Below are 24,248 nucleotides of genomic sequence, written 5' to 3'. Positions count from 1 at the left end.
GCTAGAAACAGCCAATAAGTTCTTTTGTGTCTATTTGGTGAAGAAACTTGCACATTTATTGAAGATTATGGCCTCATGGGACTAATCACCTCCCAAAGGTCGTCATGCTGGTAGCTCCTCAGGAGATATGATTTCATGGAGATACAAAATTTTACCCCATGAAAATATGTTTATTTTATTTTTTTAATAGAAGGCTGTAATATCAAGTGATACTAAGACCTATGGGGTTTCCATTTAGCTTTTTCAGGGATAAATTAGGGCTAAATCACCACTTCTGCAACTCTTAAGATAAAGCCAGGTGTATGAAATTGATTAAACAGGCACGGAATCTTATTATAGTAAAATTGTGTCTCAGAGCATCAGTTCTCTGACATATACAAGAACATTGAACTGATACACCAGGCATTCTTCCTTATTTGTGACTCAAAATGGCCTGTAATTCTAGTATCATGGGATCTAACATCTTTCAACCTCTCTGTGTATCCATACCTGCATGCTTACACACACACACACACACACACACACAAACAGAGGCAAAGAGAAAGAAAGAGAAGGGGCAGAGAAAGAGAGAGAAGGGAGAGAGAGAGAGAAAGAGGCACATGCACATAGATTAAAATGAAAAAGTTTAGTATCCTGAAAAGACATTTTATTTATTTTTTTACATAACCTTTTTTCTTCATTAATTACACTTTACTCACTTTGTATCCCCCCCCCCCCCGTGGTTCCATCCCTCCTCCCATACCAATCCCTCCCTTCCTCTACCCTCTGCATGCATGCCCTTCCCCAAGTCCACTGATAGGGGCAGACTTCTTTTCCTTCCTTCTGATCCTAGTCAATTATGTCTCATCAGGAGTGGCTGCATTGTCTTCTTCTGTGGCCTGGTAATGCTGTTTCCCCCTCAGGGGGTGGTAATTAAAGAGCAGGTCAATCAGTTCATGTCAGAGGCAGTTCCTGTTCCTATTACAATGGAACCCACTTGGATACTGAACTGCCATGGGCTACATCTGTGCAGGGGTCTTAGGTTATCTCCATGCATAGTCCTTGGTTGGAATAGCAGTCTCAGAAAAGACCCTTGTGCTCAGATTTTTTTGGTTCTGTTGATCTCCTTATGGAGTTCCTGTCCTCTCCAGATCTTACTATTTCCCACTTCTTTCCTAAGGTTCCCTGCACTCTGCCCAAAGGTTGCCCATAAGTCTCAGTATCTACATTGATAGTCTGCAGGGCAGAGCTTTTCAGAGGTCCTCTGTGTCAGGCCATACTTATCTGCACAAAACTGCACTGTACAAAACTGAAGTCCAAGTGGATCAAAGACCTCAACATAAAACCGGACACATTAAATCAGTTAGAAAAGAAAAGTGGGGAATACGCTAGAACTCATTGGTACAGGGAAAACTTCCTGAACAGAACACCAACAGCACAGGCTCTAAGAGCAACAATCAATAAATGGGACCTCATGAAACTGAAAGCTTCTGTAAAGCAAAGGATACTGCCCTCAGAACAAAACAACAGCCTACAGATTGGGAAAAGATCTTCACCAATCCTATATCTGACAGAGGGCTAATATCCAGTAATATAAACAACTAAAGAAGTTAAATGGCAAAAAATCAAGTAATCCAATTAAAACATGGGGTACAAAGCTAAACAGTGAATTCTCTGCAGAGGAATATCAAATGATAGAGAAACAAAGAAATACTCAACCTCATTAGCCATCAGGTAAATGCAAATCAAAACAACCCTAATATTTCACCTTACGCCCATCAGAATGGCTAAGATCAAAAACTCAAGAGACAACACATGCTGGAGAGGTTGTGGAGAAAGGGGAACCCTCCACTGCTGGTGGGAATATAAACTTGTACAACTGCTCTGGAAAGCAATCTGGCGCTTTCTCAGACAACTAGGAATAGCGGTTCCTCAAGATCCAGCCATACCACTCCTGGGCATATATCCAAAAGAGGCTCAAGTACACAACAAGGACATTTGCTCAACCATGTTTGTAGCAGCCTTATTTGTAATAGCCAGAAGCTGGAAACAGCCCAAATGCCCCTCAGTGGAGGAATGGATGCACAAACTGAGGTATATCTACACAATGGAATATTATTACTCAGCAATAAAAAATAAGGAAATCATGAAATTTGCAGGTAAATGGTGGGATCTGGAAAAGATCATCCTGAGTGAGCTATCCCAGAAGCACAAAGATGCACACGGTATATACTCACTCATATAGACATATAATATAGGATAAACCTACTAAAATCTGTACACATAAAGAAACTAATCAAGAGGGAGGACTCTTGCTAAAATGCTCAATTCCTATCCAGAAAGGCAAAGAGGCTGGACATCAGAAGAAGGAGAAAAGAGGGAACAAGTAAGGAGCCTGAAAAGACATTTTAATTGACTATGAATTCTTTATAGTAAAAATAGTTAATGCAATAAAAGTAAAAGCATGAAATGATTTTGTAATTAAATTCTTTTTTACTTTAATTTAATTTATATGTTTATTTCTTACAATTTATTCACTTTGTATCCCTGCTGCAGTCCTCTGCCTCATCTCCTCCCAGTCCTACCTTTCCTCCCTCTCTTTCCAGATGTGACTTTCCTGGTCCACTGAAAGAAGAAGACCTCCTTCTCTTCTACCTGTCCCTAGCATATCTTGTTTCATCAAGGGTGGCTGCATAATCCTCCTCTGTGGCCTGATAAAGCAGCACTTCCCAGGGGGAGGTGATCAAAGAGTCAGCCACTGAGTTTATGGCACAGACAGCTTCTGTTCCTTTACTAGAAAATCCACTTGGAAATTGAGCAGCAAATGGGCTTCCTTTGGACAGGAGGTCTAGTTTCTCTCCGTGCATGGTCCTCAGTTGGAGTATCAGTCTCAGCAGGCCCTCGTAGCCCAGGTATTTTGGCTCTGTTGTTCTCCTTGTTGTTAATTTCTTGTGTATAAGAAGAATCCTCAACAAATAAAACAATCCAATTAAAAAATGGGTACAGAGTTAAACAGGGAATTCTCAATAGAGGAATATCAAATGGCAGAGAAACAATTGTAGAAATGTTCAACGTCCTTAGTCACCAGGGAAATGCAAATCAAAACGACCCTGAGATTTCCCCTTACACCCATCAGAATGGCTAAGATGAATAACTCAAGTGACAACACATGCTGGAGAGGCTGTGGAGAAAGGGGAACCCTACTCCACTGCTGGTGGGAATATAAACTTGTACAACCACTCTGGAAATCAATCTGGCACTTTCTCAGACAATTAGGAATAGATCCAGCTATACCACTCCTAGGCAAAAGATGCTCAAGTATACAACTAGGATCTCTGCTCAGCCATGTTTGTAGCAGCTTTATTTATAATAGTCAGAAGCTGGAAACAGTCCCTCAGTTGAAGAATGGATACAGAAATTGTGGTACATCTACACAATGGAATTACTCGGTGATGAAAAAAACAAGGAATTCATGAAATTTGCAGGTAAATGGTAGGAATTGGAAAAGATCATCTTGAGTGAGCTGTGCCAGAAGCAGAAAGACACATAGGGTATATACTCACTGTTAAGTGGATATTAGACCTACAATATAGGATAAGAGACTAAAATCTGTACACCTAAAGAAGCCAATCACGAAAGAGGACTCTGGTTAAGATGCTCAATCCCCATTCAGAAAGGCAAAGAGGATGGACATCAGAGGAGGGAGAAAAGATGCAACAGGACAGGAGCTTACCACAGAGGGCCTCTGAAAGGGTCTACCCTGCAGGGTATCGAGGCAGATGCTGAGATTCACAGCCAAATTTTGGGCAGAGTACAGGGAATTTTATGAAAGAAGTGGGAGATAGTAAGACCTGTAGAGGACAGTAGCTCCACAAGGAGAACAGATCCAAAACGTCTGGGCACAGTGTCTTTTCTGAAACTGATACTCCAGCCAAGGACCACTGATGGAGATGGTCTGGAACCCCTGCACAGAGGTAACCAATGGCAGTTCAGTATCCAAGTGGGCTCCATAATAATGGGGACAGAGACTGTCTCTGGCAGGAAGTGATTGCTCACCTCCCTCTTAGGAGGGAGCAGCCTTAACAGGTCATAGAAAAAGGAAATGTAGCCACTCCTGATGAGAACTGATAGACTAGGATCAGATGGAAAGGGAGGAGGACTTCCCTTATCAGTGGACTGGGAGAGGGAAATGGGTGGGGAAGAGGAAAGGGAGGATTCGGAGAGGAGGAGGGAGGGAGGTACAGGGGCATAGAAAGTGAATAAACTGTAATTAATAAAAATAAAAAAATTTAAAAAAGAAGTATCCTCAGAAGAGATTTATCTTCATTTAATATTTTCTATAATAAAATGAACATTGATAAAGTGTCATAGGTTGTTAGTAAAGAGGATGACAAGAGTCACACTTCTAATATGCTTATGATCTCATTGCTCTCAGGAAAATATAATGTTTGAATAATGTAAAATGAAGTTGCTTATAAGGTTTCCTAGTCACAGTTCTACTGCGTTGAAGAGACACAAGGACCGGGGCAATTCATATAAAACAAAGTATTTAACAGGGATCTGGTTACAGTTCAGAAATTTAGTACGTTGCCATCATGGAAGGGCTCATGATGGCATACATGGGCCTATTGCAGGAGCTAGGAGCTAGATTCTGTCTGCAGACTGAGAGAGAGGTGGGTGACATTTTATTTCAAGCCACCTCATGAGGATACAAGAACCAATACATTTAATCACTGAAATGTAATAATACAATATCTGTGTGTATATATATATAAATATATATACATATATTATTATGTATACATAATATATACATATATATTTATATTTACATGCATACATATATAATTTATACATACATAAAAATTATATATATTTAAATATATGTGTATTTATTTGGGGTGTATAAAATATGTCATATATAAAAGTAAGGTTTATATTACTTATAAGTTCGACTACATAACTTATGTAGCAAGATATAAAATTTATAGGTAAATGAATGCTATAGGGCAGATAAATGTATATGGAAATGCTACATATATTAAATGTTATCCAATAATAAAAATTATTTTTACCAAGTGATTTTATGTTATACAAAATAACTGTAATTTATGAACAAATCTTTCTAAATTATTTGAATATGAATTTAGAAATATACACCAAATTTGTTACTTTTTAGGAAAGCTGAAATTCACTTTATTGATTTCCAAGCTAATGAAAATAGTAATTCTCCTATGAGAAAATTCATATAATGATAAAAAAACTCTGTAACATAACATACCAGTTCAGCTTATCAAAACAATAAGAAAAATAAATTATTATAATTGAAGTGATAGTATTTCATAAGACATAAAATTTTGTCATGTGAGAAAATTCTGTGATTTCCCAAAACAGAAGAAAAATAAGACTGATTTTACTTATTAACCTAATTCAGATATCCTAAACTTAATCTGAGCTAATTGAACAGAACATTAAATGACTAATACCCTAATATATCTTAGCCAAAATGGGATGGATTCATATCAGATGTTTATTAATGTAATCTGTCATACAAATATATATGAGAAGAACAATGTGTTCTTTATTTTCAATTGTTACAATTATTTTAATTGTTACAATTGTTACAATTGAAAATAAAAGGCATGGTCTCTTCAGCAGCTCACATGCTAAAATTGGAAAAATACAGAGCAGATTAGCACGGCACCTGTGCAAAGATAACACTCAAATTTTTGAAGTCTTCCATATCATTAAGAAGGAAAACACACACACAAACATACACACACATACACACACACAAACACAACTACCACTACCACCACCACCACCACTACCAGTGGAAACAAAATAAAAATTATTAGCAACCACTGGTCATTAAGATCCCTCAATATCAATGGACTCAATTCTCCAATAAAAAGACAGAGGCTAAGAGAACTAATTCAAAACCAGGACTCATCCCTCTACTTTGGTATAAGAAACACACCTAAACATCAAAGATAGAGGTTATCTCAGAACAAAGAGTTGGAAAAATATTTTCCAAGCAAATGAGTCCAAGAAGCAAGCTGGTTTAGCCATTCCAATATTTAGCAAAATAACCTTCCAACCAAAATTTATCTAAAGACATGGGGAAAGACACTTCATACTCACCAGAGGAAAAATATACCAAGGTGACCTCTCAATTCTGAATATCTATACCCCAGAAACAAGTGCATCCACATTTAAAAATAAACATACCTGAAGCTTAAATAATACATCAAACCCCACACTTTCATAGAAGATTTCAAAACCCCACTCTCATCAGTGTATAAGTCATCCACACAAAAGCTGAAAAGAGAAACATCGGAGCTAGCAGACCTAGTGAATCTCAGGTGCCTAACAGTTATCTACAGAATGTTTAAACCAAGCGCAAAATATGTACCTTCTTCTTAGCACCTCACAACACTTTCTCAAAAACTGACCATATAACTGGTCACAAAGCAAGTCTTAACAGATACAGGAAAATTTGAACATTGCCCCTGTATGTAAGACCACCATGGACTAAAGTTGGACTTCAACAACAAAAACAACAGAAAAATTCATGATTTCCTTGTTTTTAATTGTTGAGTAGTATTCCATTATATAAAATGGAGATAGAAAGACTTGGAGGGGTCAGGAACTCCAAATGGAGACAAACAGAGCCAAAAAACCTGGGCCCAGATACTAATATTTTAGAGACCAATATTTCAACTGAGGACCATGCATGGAGAGGAGCTAGACCAGCTGCTCAGTTTCCAAGTGCCTAGTAAGGGTGGCAGGCACTGTCTCTGAGATGAACTCGGTGGCTGGTTCTTTGATCAGCATCCCCTAGGGGTTTCAACCTTGTCAGGCCACATTAATTATTTAATGCCATTAACCCTGTTGGTTCTTTTTGTGTTTTTTTTATTTTTAATTTATAATTTTAATTTTTTATATTAGTTACAGGTTATTTACTTTGTATCCCGAGTTGTAGACCCCTTCCTCATTCCCTCCCAATTCCACCCTCCCTCTCTCATCTCCTCTCTGCCCCTCTCTAAATCCACTGATAAGGGAAGTCCTCCTCCCCTTCCATCTGACCATAGTTTATAAAGTCTCATCAGGATTGGCTGCAATGTCCTCCTCTGTGGCCTGGCAAGGCTGCTCCTCCCTCGGTGGAGGGGGGTGGTGTCAAAGAGCCAGCCATTGAGTTCATGTCAGAGACAGTCCCTGTTCTCCTTACAAAGGAAGCCCATTTGGATGCTGAGCTGCCATGGGCTATGTCTGAGCAAGGGTTCTAGGTTGTATCGATGCATGGACCTTGGTTGGAGAATCAGTCTCAGAAAAGACCCCTTTGCCTAGATATCTGGAGAGCCTTCTTGGTTCTTGATAGGCTAGGGTCATATAGGAAGGGAGAAGGTCCTCACTTATCAGTGGACTAGGGAAGTGGAATAGAGGGAGAAGTGGGAGGGTGGGTGAGACTGGAAGTAGATGGAGGGGGCTACAGCCAAGATAGAAAGTGACTAAATTGCAATAAAAATAAATAAATAAATAACAGAAAAACGTAAAATCTCATGGAAATCGAACAGCTCTCTACTGAATGACTACTGTGTCACGGCAGATAAAAATAGATAGATAGATAGATAGATAGATAGATAGATAGATAGATAGATAGATAGGTGGATAAATAGATAAGTGAATAAATAAATATAAATACCTCCCAGAATTCAATGAAAATGAATGCATGACATATTCAAACTTATCAGATACAATGAAAGCTGTGCTTATAAGAAATTTCATAGCATTAAGTGCCTTCGAAAGAAATGCTATCAACTTAACAACATACCTGAAAGCTCTAGAACAATAGAAGCAAACATATCCAAGACTTGATGGCATAAAATAATCAAATCAAAAGATGAAATCAACAAAATAGAAATAAAGTAAACAATATAAAGAATCAATGAAACAAAGAGTTGGATCTTTGAGAAAATAAACAAGATAGACAAACCCTTTTCTAAAGTAACTAAAAGGCATAGAGAGAATATCTAAATTTACAAAATCAGAAATGAAAAGGGAGACATAAAAACAGACACTGAAGAAATTAAAAAGAACATTAGATCAGATTTAAAATACCTGTATTCCACAAAATTGAAAAATCTAAATTTTGACGGATACAACTTACCAAAGTTAAATCAACATCATATAAACAATCTAACCCCTAATATTTTTAACCCCTAAAAAAATGAAAAGACTCTAGGTTATATCCATGATTGGTCCTTGATTGCAGTATCTGTCTGAGAAAAGACTCCTATGCCCAAATATTTTGAATCTGTTGTTCTCCTTCGGGAGCTCCTGTCCTCTCCTCCTTCTTTCCTAAGATTCCTTGCACTCTGCCCAAAGTTTGGTTGTCAGTCTCACCAAATGCTTTGGTACACTGCTGGGTAGAGTCTTTCAGAGGCCCTCTGTAGTGGTCCTTAAACTTCTCCCAAACAAACAAACAAACAAACAAACAATCCCAGGGCTTAGCAGACTTTCAAAGCAGAGATAATAGCAATACTCATTATTTTCACTAACTAGAAACAGAAGGAACACTGCCAAGTTCATTTTATGTAGTCACAAGCATCCTAATACACAAACTAAACAAAAAAGAGAATTGCAAATCAACATCCCTCATGAACATTGATGCAAAAATACTCAATAACATACTCACAAACTGAACCCTACAACCCAGTATGAAAAAGTAGGCTTCATCCAAGGGATGCAGGGATGGATCAATATAAAAAAATCCATCAATGTAACCCACCATATAAACAAACTGAAAGAAAAATAAACACATCATAATCTCATTAGATGCTGAAAGAGCCATTGACAAAATACAACACCCCTTTGCTATAAAAGTCTTAGAGAGGTCAGGGACACAATGGACATACCTAAACATATTAAGGCAATTTACAGAAAACCTATAGCCAACATCAACTTAAATGACAAACTCAAAGTATTTCCACTAAAATCAGGAAGAAGACAACATTTTTCCACTCTCTCTATTCAATATAGTAGTTGTAATTCTAACTAGAACAGCAAAACAACTAAAGTAGATGAAGGTGATACAGATTGGAAAGTAAAAATATCAAACTATTGCTATTCATAGATAGTAAAACAGTATACAAAATCCACCCCCAAAATTCGACCAGAGAATTCCTACAGCTGAAAAACTCCTTTAGGAAAGTGACTGAGTAAAAGGTTAACTCAAAAAATTAGTAAACCTCCTACATACAAATGTTAAGTATAATAATAAAAAAAAAAGTATCTTTGAAACAACACAATTGTTTCACAATTGGGGTAACTCTAGCCAAGCAAGTGGAAAACCTGCATAACTAGAACTTCAAGTTGCTGAAATTGAAGATGTCAGAAGATAGAAAGATCTCCAGTGCTCATGGATCTACAGGATTAACATAGTAAAATCGGTCATTTTATCAAAGGCAATCTACACAGTCAGTACAATTTCCATTAAATGCCAACACAATTATTTAAGGACCTGGAAATAGAAATACTAAACCTCATATAGAAGAACAAAACACTCAGCATAACTAAAACAATTCTGTACAATAAAAGAACTTCGAGAGATATTACCATCCCTGATCTCAAGCTATGCAACAAAGCTATAGTAATAAAGACAGCATAGTATTGTTGTAAATACAGACAGATTTTTCAGTGGAATCAAATCAAAGGCTCACATGTAAATACACACACTTATGCGTACCTAATTTTTAACAAGGAAGACAGAACTATGCAATAAAAAGAGACAGCATCATCAACAAATTGTGTTGTTTGAGCCAGATATTGGCATGTAGAAGAAAGTAAATATATCCACACCTATCACCTGTTGTAATGGAGGAGCTGATAGGCAATCACTCTCAGAGACCACAATGTTCAAAGCAAGAATTTTAATTAACAGCCAGGTCTCCTACCCTCCTTGGAATCAGGAGTGAACAAGTAACCCCTTGCTGCTTCAGGGAGAATCTTATATAGACTTTCATGACCTTTGCAAGGATGAAAAGCGTAATAGAAGCAGAACTTTTGTGATTAGCATTTAGCATAAACACATAGTTAACTTCATTGTGTTCAGCCAGTTTTAGAAAGCCTCTTTTCTTACATAAAGTTGACTTGTTTCTCAAAATGTATTTGTGGTCTTTTGGTTTGAAAAATAGTCTTCACAGTAGGAACAAAAATCTCAACCAATCTGAAAAATAATACAAATACAAATATGAATACAAATACGAATATGAATTCAAATACAAATACTTCGGGAACAAGTCTGGAAGTTGAACAATAGATCGAATGAAGACCTTGTTATTATTTAACCCATATTGAAAACAATAGTGAAGGAAGAAATAGGGGAGTCAACTTCTAACATTAACCTGCACAAAAGTCAAGTCCAAGTGGATGAAAGATCTCAACATAAAACCACGTATGCTAACCTAATAAAGGAGTAGAAATAAACATTTTAGTATAAATTCAAATATAAATTCATCATTTCTCTTTTCTTTCTTCCCTCCAAATCTCCAATCCTTGCATGTATAGCTCTTTGATCTCCTTCAAATTACTGTTTTTTTCATTAATTATTGCTACAAGCATGTATACATACATGCACACATAATTATAGTATATATATACATACATCAAACTGTACCTTCCACATTAAATAATTATATTTAAATGTTCCTTACTCTCTATAGTAGCAATAGTATGTATGCTATCATGACTGACCACCACGTGTTGGGTAACCTATTTGCATGCATTATTACTCTAATGAAATAATATGCATGTATAAAAGAAATATTATTACCTATCGTTCCAAGTATTTTTCTTTTTGTTTGTCTGGTTGGTCTTTGTTGTTGTCATTTATTTTGTTTTTTTACTGTATTCTTTTCTGTTTCCTAATCTACATAAGTTCATCTGGAAATAAGAAATCACAATTGAGAAATGTCTTCATAAGATTGGCTTAAGAGCAAATTTGTGGAGAATTTTCTTTATTATTGTTTGATGTGGAAGGGCAGGCCATCATGGAAGATGCCATTATTGTAATAGAAAGCAAGCTGTGGAGGAAGGCCTTAAGAAACATGACTCCATGGCTTCTGCTTCAGTCTTTGTTTCCATTTCCCTGCCCTGAGTACCTGATCAGACTTAACTCAGTGAGGGGATTACAACCTTCATGCTGAAGTTTTGGCCATGTTCTTTATCAGACAATAGAAACCTAATTGGGATATCAGACTGGCAACTTTCACAGAAAATTGCACCTGTGCTTGAGGTGTAGATTCTCAGGTGACCAGAAGCCCCAGACAGACTTCTGAGTGAAGGGCTCCATTTGCTCCCTTGTCTTAACATTCTTTCCACCATTTTATCCTTCCTCACATTTTGCTGAAAAATATTATCAAGGCTGTAACACATTTTACTTAAATTCTCAAATTCATTTTTCTGATAAAAAAGTTAATTTTAACATATAATCATAATTTTTACCTAAGACATGTGGCCAATAATAATTGGTCTTAGTAAGTCATGTATAAATTTATAAGAAGAGACCATGAGTTCAAGAGGGTTTGGGGGCATAAGGAGGAGCTGGAGTCGGGATAAAGGGGGTAGAAATGTTGCAAGTAAAATATAAATTATGGCTATGATATAATAAAATATTTTTTCAAATTAAAACATTGCTAAATTGCTTTTAATTTAATTGTAAACTATGTATTCTTTGCATGGGATTTTTCAGACATTTTACAATTTTATTGAAACATATTTCTTTATCTGATAATAGTTTCATACTGAAGTTGATAAACAGCACACCATGTTTCACTATGGGTTACCTTAGATACTTAATTTTTTTTAACATTTGCTTTAATTTTTTAAAGCTAAATAAGATGTTTATCATATTCCCTTCTTCAGTTATTGACTACTATGCCTTTTTCATCTGATAATGGCATTGTGTGTGACTGGAATACTCCAAAAAACATAACTGTATTGACATAATGAGACCCTGATTCTTGCAAGATAAGCACTTTTACTCTTTAATTAATTTGCTTTGTATTTGCATTACATTGATTAATGTTTGCAGAACAGTACAGTGAGTATATAGAGATCAATAAAGAGCTGGAGGAAAAGAATTGAGATACTCTGTAATGTAAGTGGCTGCAGAGAGAGAAGGAAGCATTTAAACACTAAATAATTTTATAAACTGCTAGTTTCATAGTGATTACATTCATGCTGTAGCAAATTTTGTTTATCATCTCAACTTCTATCTACAGTGATTCAGAGAATGAATGGATAATGAGGATACACTGTGGATTCATTCATTTTTGTTTTGTATTCAATTTTCACTTTTTCTTTGTTCTCATTGTGACCTTCCTTTTCCATCTAAAAGTGTTGTTCTATTCCTCTGCCTCCAATTGGATTATGAACTCTGTGAAGTTAGCGGATTTTCACAACAATAAAGCCTTAATACTAATAAACAGTGATCGCATGTTACTTCTAGACAATAAAGCTGAAGTATCTTACTAACTCTTTATGATAGTGTAATAGAAACTGCTTTTGGTTTACTATTCCCATTCTATATACATACAAGGAAACTAAAGTGAGAACAGATTGAAAGAGATTCTACAGCTCATACATTAGAAGAGTGGACTGAGGTTCAAATACAGATCACACACGACGTCTCCTAACTTTGGGTAAATGGCAGTGAAATAACATTTATTCAAAAGAACTAAGAAATGCAAAAAAATCTTTACATCTTTCGCCTGATGAATGGAAAATGGATATATGGTACATACACATGCGCTCATTTATAAAGAAAGCTGAAGTGATGAAATTTGTAGGTAAATGGAAGGAACTGGGAAATATTGCATGGAATGAGGTAACTGAGACCCAGGAAGACAAAAGCTGCTTGTGTTCTTTATAAGTCCTAGCTGAGAAACATTAGATTTGAGAATATAAAATAAGTTAATCCAAAAAGCCAGGGTAAGTTGAAAAAGAATGGAGAAGGAGGAAAAGGAAGAGGAGGTGTTCTAGAAGGGGATTAGCAGAAAACGTGTCAGGAAAGTGATTGTGGGAAATATGTAGAGAGATTTAAATTGGGCACAGAGAGAAAAGGGAATATACAGGAAAAAGCATAAAAGAAATAAATAACATTAAGGATATTTGGAAAATTCTGCAAGGAAACGTTTTTTTTTTTATGAGCTTACACATGGAAAAATAGTGCTTTTCCCCAAATGCCTCATACTACCCAGAGAGGAAAACAAAAAACAAAAACAAACAAACAAACAAAAAACAAAATACTGTGCAAGCTATGAAGAGAGCCTTTTGTCTTGTCTTTCAAGGGATAAAATGGTCTCTCAGAACGACGGGACACACTACCGTTGCTTTTGTTTACATTACAGAAATTGAAGTAAGACACTATTGCTGTTATCCTCCGCAGACATTGGAAACAGCACTTGAAAAAACCCAGCTCGAACTCATCTTGAAGTGTCCTCTTTGAGGACTCATTCTTGTTGAGTTCGTAGTATGAAGGTGTGTTCCTGCATTTCTAATCATTGATTGCTGAACCGCAGAGACCTGAGTACTAGTCAGGTCTTGATATGTTATCTCTATGGCCTATCACAATCATATTTTCTAAATATTCGTCCTTCGTCACTCACCATGTTCTGGGATAGAAGAGGAGGGCAGAACTCCCAAAAGAGAGAGGGGAGGAGCATGTTTCTGGAAGACGAAAGACAGTGCTGGAGACTGGACATCAGACAGAGGTGGACCGGAGTGGAAGAGAGTTAGATCTAGACCCATGGCAGGACATACAGCAGGATTAGTTGGGATAAACTAGAATATCTGGCTCGGGGACTGCCAGAGTTAAAGGGCTAAGCTTTATAGTATTAGAAGTCCTCTGTGTCATTATTTTCACTACTGGTGGGTCTCAATGTCCTACTATACATTCTCATAATACCAGATAGTACTGAGCAAACTGCAAAGGGAGAGAAGAAATTTTAAATCCTTCCTACTTGTGAAGCCTATGAACTAAAATGACTGGCTTAGAAACTATATCCTCAATGTTCAATAACGGGTGTTTTACCTTGGAGGTTAACATGCGAAAGTCTGATTGGAAGTAAGGATCAGCCAATGGGAAAGGATCATGACTGCTACTACAAATATAGACCCATGCCTGTAGAGGCCATAAAACCTAGAGTAGAATCTATTACTTTCCATCTATCTGAACCTTTAAAACAGCCAAATAAAAATGTAGATTTAGATGAGCAAATAAACAATAAATGTATTAATTAATTGATAAAATATTAATATTCTAATTTTATTACCTCCTCTTTTGCTAACTTTAAATGGGATTTTATTAGTGACAGAATTATTCTTTTTTTTTTTTTCAATGCAGTTTATTCAGAAACCTTGAACAATCCTCGGACCCTGGGGAAAGCCAGCCTACAGCTTAAATAGCCTCTGGGTAGCCAACCCAGGCGTGCCACGTGGGCAATGCAGATAGGTCCACATACATGGAAGCAAGCCAGATCCTCAGCCTTAGCCAAATGTGAAATTGTTCGTGACAGAGAGCACTCACCATCGGGAAGGTGGAAGGCGGAAACCAACTCCATCTTTAAGGCATAGCATTCCGCAGCTCTCTACAGTTCCCCCTTTTTGTTTTAGATGCATCAGGCAAGAGTAGAGGTCTGATCTCTGATATTAGAAATAAATTGGGACTTTGTACCGATGTTCATTTAGGTGTCATCCACCCAAAGAGCATCAGACCCGTCTGATACCTTTTTCTCAGAGGCGGGACCTGGGGCATCAACCCGCATGCAACCAGACATGCTCTTCTCTGGGTCCAAAGCGGCTGACCCTGAGTGCAGTGCTTAGCCTCGCATCCTGAGCGTAACATTTTAGCTTTTTATTCTTTTTGTGAGGCATATATCACTGATAATAATTTCTTGCAGACTCTCCTTTTGATATTAAGATGACTAGTGTGACTGAATATGCTCAGCTTGTTAATTCATAAGTGTGCTTTCATCCAAGGGTTTGATCAAAAGGATGATTCTAAACTAAATTTTGAACCACTGAAATCCTGAATATTAACATCGAATTTGGGTTACGATATTATCAGCAGTATTATATAAGGGTTACAGATGGCTTGCTAATGGCAAAGGTAAAAAGTATTGTAATCAAACACTATACAGGGCAAAGAATCAGAGTGTATTATAAAGAATGCTTTTGTGCATTAACCACCCAATCCTTTTAAGATAGTGTATCAAATTTTGAAAATTAAAAATTTTATTGTTGTTTCTGTTGTTGTATAAAAGTAATTAAAATTCATTTGCAAGATAAACTTTGAGAACAAATTTACTACTGCCTAGAAAAGAGTCTGCAGTAAAAAGCCTTTGGTCCCTTGCTTTCTTCTTTTTATTTTACAAATATTTCACTTATATTAAAACTTGAAATATTTTTCTGTGATTCCCTCTTTGAGTAATAACTTTTGTTTGATTGTTAGACTAATTTTCTTTCTCAAGTTTTGTTTAGATGCAAGCAGATTATATACAATATAATTTGTAATTATTAAAGTTCTTGCCTATTATATATTTAAATGAATATTATAAGTATTTTCAAAACTAAATAGAAAGGGAGAAAAGCATCAAAATTTTACATTTCATATTTGTACCTTAGTAAAATAAATAATAAAATTTAAGAATGTCTCTGTCCATCTATGTATCTGTCTGTTTGCCTGACTGTTTATCTAACCACATATACAGTAAAGAGGAGATATTTTTTCCTTTTCAAACAATTGAATCCTTTCAGTTTTTCTAATAATGACTATTATAAAAGTTAAAATTTAAAGACAGATGCCTAAAGTTTGTAGTACACTTGTAAAGTACTTGCTTAAATTAGGTATAAACAAGACAAAACTAAAACAGCTTCACAAGCCAGTGGTATAGAATTCTTTCTTCTTAACAATATAAACGAATATATTGTGTTCCTATTAACTTATGTACATATGTTTTGCATAACTCCTTACAAAACTTTAAAATTATTTTTTGAAAAATTAAATAAAATATAGACACCAATCTCCAAAATATGTTAGTAAATATATGAAACTAGTTTAGTGCTTATTATTTGAAAATAAAAACTGAAATGTCATATATTATTTTTTAAGATTATAAATTATAATCACTCTTCTTTCCTTTCTCTGTGTTCAAATTCTCTCATATATATTTCCTTACTCGGTTAAAAATTAATAGCCTAATCTTTTAGTTTTTGTTTTGAGTGCATATATGTATATGTATGTAATATATTCCTAAAATTAACCTAGAGAGTTCATAAAGTAACAAGTATCCATGTTTTTAGTGTTGAAGATCTAACACTGAAAGAACAAGTGGTATGTTTATCTCTCAGAAATGTCACAGTTTCTTAACCTCAGTAATTTTACTTAATGCTTTCATATGCCTCTGCCCAAATAGACGTACGCATCAATGTAACAGCAATGAGCTCTTAGGCTATCAGCATTCAGCTTTACATTTCATCAGCAGATTGAATACTTAGCTATTAATGCATATTTCGGTAATATTATGGGAAAACTGTTGGATGGCAATACATACTTTTGATAGGTATCACCTGATCAAATCATGTCTTCATCCTCACTTCTGAAACCATTTTTGGAGAATGGGACAATTAATTTGGAAAAACTTTGAAGAAGCACAAATAGTGTTTATGTGTTACTCAAAGTACTGTATCATAGTGTACATAGTATAATATATAATGACTATTTAATTGCTGTATTTGAATTAATGCTTATAATTTTTTTTTTTTAGGGATGCTAAATATTTATTTTCCACATTTTTTCCCTATTTCTTTCTTTTTTTTATTTATTTTTTATTTTTTTTAATGCTTATAATTTTTAATTTATAAAATTGACATTATTTTATTCATAATACATTTTCAATTTACTAGCTCATTTGACTACAAGACACCTAAAATGATTTCATTCATTTATTTGATGGTGATTACATATTAATTCTGATATATTTAAATGCACATACTCACAAATGAACATATGTATATATGTATTTGTATAAATATATTACACTCAATGGTTACTGTCCTTGGTTATCCCATAGAGGTGTAACTTAAGTCTTTATTTTAAAATTTTTATCTATTTTTAAAATTTTATTCATTTGATTGTTTGTTTGTTTATTTATTACTCTAGGCCAGAACAGGGAACCTGATCTCATTTTAGATGGTTATGAACCATAGTGTGGTTGCTGGGAATTAAACTCAGGACCTATGGAAGTACAACCAGTACTCTTAACCTCTTAGCCATCTCTCCAGCCCTTAACTACCTGTTTTTGTTTTTGTTTTGTTTTGTTTTTTGCATAGTAACTTTTTTGAATTACACTTTATTCACTTTGTAACCCCCTGCAGCTCCCTCCCTCCTCTCTTCCCAATCCTACCCTTCCTCCTTCTTCCCCAGTCCACTGAAAAGGGAGGTCCTCCTCCCCTTCCCTCTGATCCTAGTCTAACAGTTCTCACCAGGAGTAGCTGTATTGTCTTCCTCTGTAGCCTGGTAAGCCTGCTTCCTGCTCAGGGGGAGGTGATCAAAGAGCAGGCCAATCAGTTCATGTCAGAGACAGCCTCTGTTCCTGTTACTATGGAATGCACTTGAACACTGAACTGCCATGTGCTACCTCTGTGCAGGGGTTCCAGACCATCTCCATTAGTGGTCCTTGGCTGGAGTATCAGTCTCAGAAAAGACCCCTGTGCCCAAACTTTTTGGATCTGTTGCTCTCCTTGTGGAGCTCTTGTTCTCTCCAGGTTTTACTATCTCCCACTTGTTTCATAAGATTCCCTGCACTCTGCCCAATGTTTGGCTATGAGTCTCAGCATCTGCCTCGATACCCTGTGGGGTAGAGCCTTTCAGAGGCCCTCTGTGGTAGGCTCTTGTCCTGTTCCTTGTTTTCTCCCTCCTCTGATGTCCATCCTCTTTGCCTTTCTGAATGGGGATTGGGCAGCTTAGCCAGAGTGCTCATTCTTGATTAGCTTCCTTAGGTGTACAGATTTTGGTATGTTGATCCTATATTATTTGTCTAATATTCATCCACTTATGAGTGAATGTATACCCTGTGAGTCTTTCTGCTTCTCAGATACCTCACTCAGGATGACCTTTTCCAGTTTCCACCATTTACCTTCAAATTTCATGATTTCCTTATTTTTTATCACTGAGTAATATTCCATTGTGTACCACAATTTCTATATCCATCCTCAACTGAGGGGCATCTGGGCTGTTTCCAGCTTCTGGCTATTACAAATAAAGCTGCTACAAACATGGCTGAGCAGATGTCCTTACTGTATACTTGAGCATCCTTTGGATATATGCCTAGGAGTGGTATAGCTGGATCTTGAGGAAGTGCTATTCAAAGATAGAGTAAAGGGTTGGAAGAAAGTTTTCCAAGCAAATAGACCCAAGAAGCAAGCAGGAGTAGCCATTCTAATACCTAATAAAATAGACTTTCAACCAAAATTAATAAAAAGAGATGGGGAAGGACACTTCAGCCTCACCAAGGGAAAATTCCACCAAGAAGACATCACAATCCTGAACATCTGTGCCCCAAATAAAAAGGTAGCCACGTTTGTAAAAGAAACATTAATAAAACTTAAACCACACATGGATCCCCTTAATAGTGGGAGACTTCAACACTCTACCCTCAACAAAGGACAGGTCACCAAAACAGAAATTAAACAAAGAAACTATGTCTCTAACAGAGGTCATGAATAAAATGGACCTAATAGACATTTACAGAACCTTTCACCCAAACACAAAAGAATTTACCTTCTTTTCAGTACCTCATGGAACCTTCTCCAAATAGACCATCTAGTTGGTCACAAAGCAAGTCTCAACAGATACAAGAAGATTGAAATAATCCTTGTATCCTATCTGATCACCATGGACTAAAGCTGGACCTCAACAATAACAAAAATAGCAAAAAGTCTACAAACACATAGAAACTGAGCAACTCACCACCCAATGACAGCTGGGTCAGGGAAGAAATAAAGACAAAAATAAAAACCTTCATAAAATTCAGTGAAAATGAAGATACAACATACCCAAACTTATGGGACACGATGAAAGCTGTACCAAGAGGAAAGTTCATAGCACTAAGTGCCTTCAAGAAGAAATTCAAAACTACCTGTTTTTAAAGACATCACATATTTCAAATGTAGGACCACAGGGACACTGAGCTGGAACTGGCCTGAAAGCCTCCTCTCTCTCTCTCTGAGGCCTATCAAGAGGAAAACAGTCCTATGTTGCTATGATGCCTGTGTGTCACCTCAATGACCTCATGCCATATCAACACTAAGGGTGGGGTAGAGCACACATCCCTTGGCAGTAACCAACAACTCTCTAACTAAACTTGAGACTCACTCAACAAGAGAAAACACATGCCTGGCACTAGAATCCTTGACAATATTTATAACCAATGAAATCATGAATAGGGATGAGTTGCTTATTTTTATTTAATATATGGCAGTTTAATTCATGTGTATACATTCCATTATATGTATGCCTTGTGCCTGTGTATGTGGAAAAGAACGTTCCTTATCCCTTTGAACTGGAATTGTGTACAGTTCTACTTAATCTTGTGTGTGCTAATAACTGAGCCTGTATATTCTACAATAGCATCAATGGCTCTGAACTGTTGTACCTAATCTCCTGGCCCAGTAAAAACAATTTTCCCAAGTCTTGAAACCATTATACTGATTTCCTGTGAAGTTTTGTAGCAATTGGCTAATTTATTTAGAAATCCCAAGTACAAGAATCAAAGGGGAAAATAAATTGTTTATGACCACAGTCATAATGGCAAATATGTATAAGGAATCATATACCACTCTATGCATATTAGAGTGTTAAAGTGTTAGGTCTGATACTAACAATGTATAGTTAGTATCTTCCCCTGGATTAATAACTCCACCTCCTAAGACTGTCAGTTCATGCTTCAGCTGATAATAAATAGTATCTTCTTTATAGTAATGTGTGCATATCAATTAATGATGTGTTCAGTCATCCTTGCTTTCCTTGAGTAAACCCAACCTAATTATGAGATGAGGAAGCAGTTTCAGCCCTGTACATTCTTCAAGCCTTCAGATATGAAAGGAATCACTGTACTGCTTTCTAGTGAGATAGCAGGTATTTGGCAGTTGACAGCCACAATTCTTTGAGAATAAAGTCCAAGCGTTTTCCATCTCTCATAATCTAGATGGCATATAAACCTGCAAATATAGAATATGGAGGATTTAATTTAATCCTTACTCTGTATTTAATATTACCCGGTATTTAAGAGTAACCAGGTATATAGTTATCTGTTAGATTATAATATTATTGCATCATTTTCACCTTTCCTTTCTGTCCTATAAACCAATCCATATACTCATTCTCATTTAAGTTTGTGGTTTCTTGTATTTATTATTTGTTGTTACACCCATACGTGTGTGTATGCAAATATGTTCTTTTTGTGATGGTAATTTTTTTCCTTTTTTAATTTTTACAATTTATTCATTACATATTCTGACTGAAGCCCTTTCCTTCAACTCCCCTCAGTCCCACCCTCTTTTCTTCTTCTCCCCATCCCTTTCCCCTAGTCCACTGAAAGGGGAAGTTCTCTTCCTCTGCCATCTGCCCATAGCTTATTAAGTCTCATCAGGACTGCCCAAATCCTCTTCCTCTGTGTCCTGGCAAGGTTGCATCGCCAGGGGCAAGTGATCAAAGAGCAGACAACTGAGTTCGTGACAGAGACAGCCCCTGCTCCTCTTACTAGGGTACACACATGGAGACTGAGCTGCCTATGGGCTACATCTGAGCAGGGGGTCTAGGTCCTCTCCAGGCATAGTTATGGTTGGTACATGGTAATCCTTTTTTTTTTCTTCTTTTGTCTTTAAAAATCACCTTTAATTGTAAATTTCAGGTGTAAGTTGACATTTCTTTTTTTTTTCATTTTATACATTTTTTAAAATTTTTATTAATTACATTTTATTCACTTTGTATACCCATGTAGCCCTCTCCCCTTCTCCCCACCCAGTCCCTCTCTCCCTCCCTTCCCCTTCTACACCTAAGTTCTTCCCCAAATCCACTGCATGGAGATAACTTAGAACCCCTGCACAGATGTAGCCCATTGCAGTTCAGTGTCCAAATGGGTTCCATAGAAATTGGAACAGGGACTGTCTCCAACATAAACTGATTGGCCTGCTCTTTAATCACCTCCCCCTGAGGGGAGAGCAGCCTTACGAGGCCACAGAAGATGACAATGCAGCTGTCTTGCATTGTCCTGATGCAAGACAATGAGACCTAATAGACTGGAATCAGAAAGAAGGAAAGCAAATATGTTCTTAAATAAGTAAACGCTATTTGATTCCACCTAGATTATTTTATTATTTATTTCTGAGATTATAACTACATCATTTCCCTATTAGCTTTCTTCCCTCCAAACCCTCCCATTTACTATGCCCACTTTGTTCTCTTTCAAATTTATGTCCTTTTTTCTCACTAATTATTATTATTATTATATGCATGCAGACATACATATGTACATATTACATACAGATACACACACATATATGTCTGTATAAATTGTTTATATATTTTAGGAATTACCCCTTGATATTAGATAACTGATTGGTGTGCTCCTCCTTGGGGAAGATTATTTCGCCATCTCTGAGCACTCCTTCATTGCTTGAACTTGTTTTGTGTATGTGTGTGCAGAGTTTAGGCTTCCCAGGTTTTCTCCTGACTACATTAGAAGGCCTATTGTTCTTGTTAAGCTCCCATTTAGGTAGTCACATAGATGAGACTTTATGGTTGCACCTTCTGACATCAGTAGGAGACAATATCACAACATGCTTCCCAATCCTCTCGCTCTCAAAGTCATTCTGTCTTGTTTTACATAATAATCTCTGAGACTTATTTTCGGGAATTATATTGTAGATGTATCTTTGAAATTCTGATCCACAAATTTATCTTTTGATTCATGTGTGCATGTGTGTGTATATTTGTATGTGCGTGTGTGTGTGTATGTGTGTGTGTTTTACTGTTAGAAAAAGGTTTGCTTGATGAGAAGTATGGACTACACTTATCAGGGATTATTAGGACAAATATTTTGAATAAAGTGAAGGATTTCTTATATGTTTTCTTAGTAAAGTGATGGTTGTAGGTTATCCTACAATGTCCATAACTTTACTAGTCCTGGGTATCTGGTTAAGATACCTAATACCAAACATGATTTTGCTCTTATTGAGGGGGACTTATGAGCAATTAAGCAGCTGTTATTGATTATCTGGTATGTGTCACTACTGTGTCCTTACAGATATTGTGCCAAAGTTGTTGTTTGTGGTTCACAGCCACCACAGCATATGATGAGTAAGACTGTTGACACTTTTTTCCTTTGGAAGTTTTTTGAAAATGATGCTGGGAAAGGGGAACACTCATTGCTGTTGGTGATATTCCAAACTGGTCAATCTACTCTGAAAATTAACACAGCAAGTTCTCAAAAGAATGGACGTAAATATATCATATGACCCAGGACCTTGAAATAATGGCCCAAAGAGTCATCAGACTACTTCATAGATACTTGCTCAATCCTGTTTACTGATGCTTTATTCACAGACTAGAAAAAGCTAATTTTTCGTCAGTAATGAGAGTGTGGTACATGTATACCAGTAGATCATGGAATGCTGAAAAAATAAAATTATGAAATTTGGAAGTAGATGTATGAAACATGCTGCAAGTTCTCCATCATATATGTCTCCTACTTAGAAATCTTCAGATGTGAGTACATATCCTTCTATAAACTTGCAAACAAGGCAAAAAAAGGAACATTTCTAGAATGAGTTATTAGGGGTGCAACAGAGACAAAATAGGAGGATAAACAAGATCTTGGGGGGATGGGAAAATAGAAGATTCTATATTTCAGGAAAAGGAGGGAGTTAAATAAAGGAAAAAGAAAGAAAACTAAAACAATAGTAAGGATTCCTAAAAAAAAATCATGAATTGCATTATTATCTACTTAAAATTGCCCACAACAAACTTAATTTGCTGTATAATTATACAATTATAGAATAAATGAAAAATTTCCATCTTGCTTGACAATGTTCCCTTCAAGAACCAAAGGCCTTCTAAGAAAACTCCAACATCAGGCATGAAAACTCTTCCTTTGAGTTGTTGGTCAGGATCGTTCAAGAGGCTACAGCTGTTGCTAATGCTGCTGCAGCTCTTCCTGCTGAAACCAATACCAATACGGATATTGATACTGATACTAATGCTATTGCTATTGTGTTCCAGTGAGTGGTAGAAGGAATATTCCTATTGTTAAAGAAACCATGCACTGCAAACAGAGAAGTGATCCTTGGGTTGTAACTGGCCTAAAATCCTCCTCTCTAAGGACTAAGTTTATGATATAGAAGGGGGCATACAATGTTCTTTACAAAGAATTTGAGGGGATGTCAACTGATGAAACTATATTTATTAAATGAAGCCATTAAGTTTCCTATTCCACATTCAGGGATAGCGATCCTAAAATTCTGCGTTTCCAGTGATATCTGTACTAAATCTTATATCTAGTTATACTGCATTTCCGTTAATTCATGTTTCTTTTTTCTTTTCTTACATACTTAAATGAAATACCTTGAGTGTAAGGAACACAATGTTCTTCCAGTTTGTCAACAATGGAATGATTCAAAAATAACATTGGATAACAATTTGTGAAATTATGTATTCGCATGTCTATGGATACGTGCATTTGTGATCTAGACACAAAAAAGGGCACAGGGAAAGGGTAAATTTAAGCATAGATTGCGAATTGAGTTAAAACAACAACAACAACCACATTGTTTCTAGTTACCCATCACTCTGGAATGCAGTGAAAGTCTTTTTTTCTGGAATGACAAGATAGTTAATTTTTGAAGCAAGCAAATCACCTTAATTGAAGATAGTTTTCAATTTACAACAAGTTGCAGAGCTTAAGCCAGAAGTCCTCCAGAGAAAATAGCCCTATGATTTATATCTCTGCTGCTTGAACTGAAAGCAATTCATGTGGCTGCATATGAATAATGCAGGCTGAGAACTGCACTGGAGGAAACCATTGAAAAAAAGTAAATGAAGTCCATTTAAAATAGAATATGTTGGAAGCTCATTTGAATTTTTCACCAGCATGGGTGATATTACATGAATAAGCATAGATTAGTGAATTTTTCAGTTTTAAAGTCGG

At 36.2% G+C, this 24,248-nt stretch overlaps 1 non-coding gene across 1 annotated transcript; it reads left to right on the top strand.

The window, feature by feature from the left end:
* The first annotated feature begins 5,623 nt into the window (after window positions 1–5,623).
* Window positions 5,624–5,728, top strand: LOC132653259 (U6 spliceosomal RNA). Its single transcript, XR_009591041.1, has one exon. It is a non-coding gene; the product is annotated as a U6 spliceosomal RNA (small nuclear RNA).
* The last annotated feature ends 18,520 nt before the right edge of the window (window positions 5,729–24,248 follow it).

This window comes from Meriones unguiculatus, chromosome 3 (genome assembly GCF_030254825.1).
Source record: "Meriones unguiculatus strain TT.TT164.6M chromosome 3, Bangor_MerUng_6.1, whole genome shotgun sequence".
NCBI classification, from domain to species: Eukaryota; Metazoa; Chordata; class Mammalia; order Rodentia; family Muridae; genus Meriones; species Meriones unguiculatus.
The sequence above is the reverse complement of the archived record's forward strand: the minus strand, read 5'-3'. Positions and strand labels throughout refer to the sequence as shown.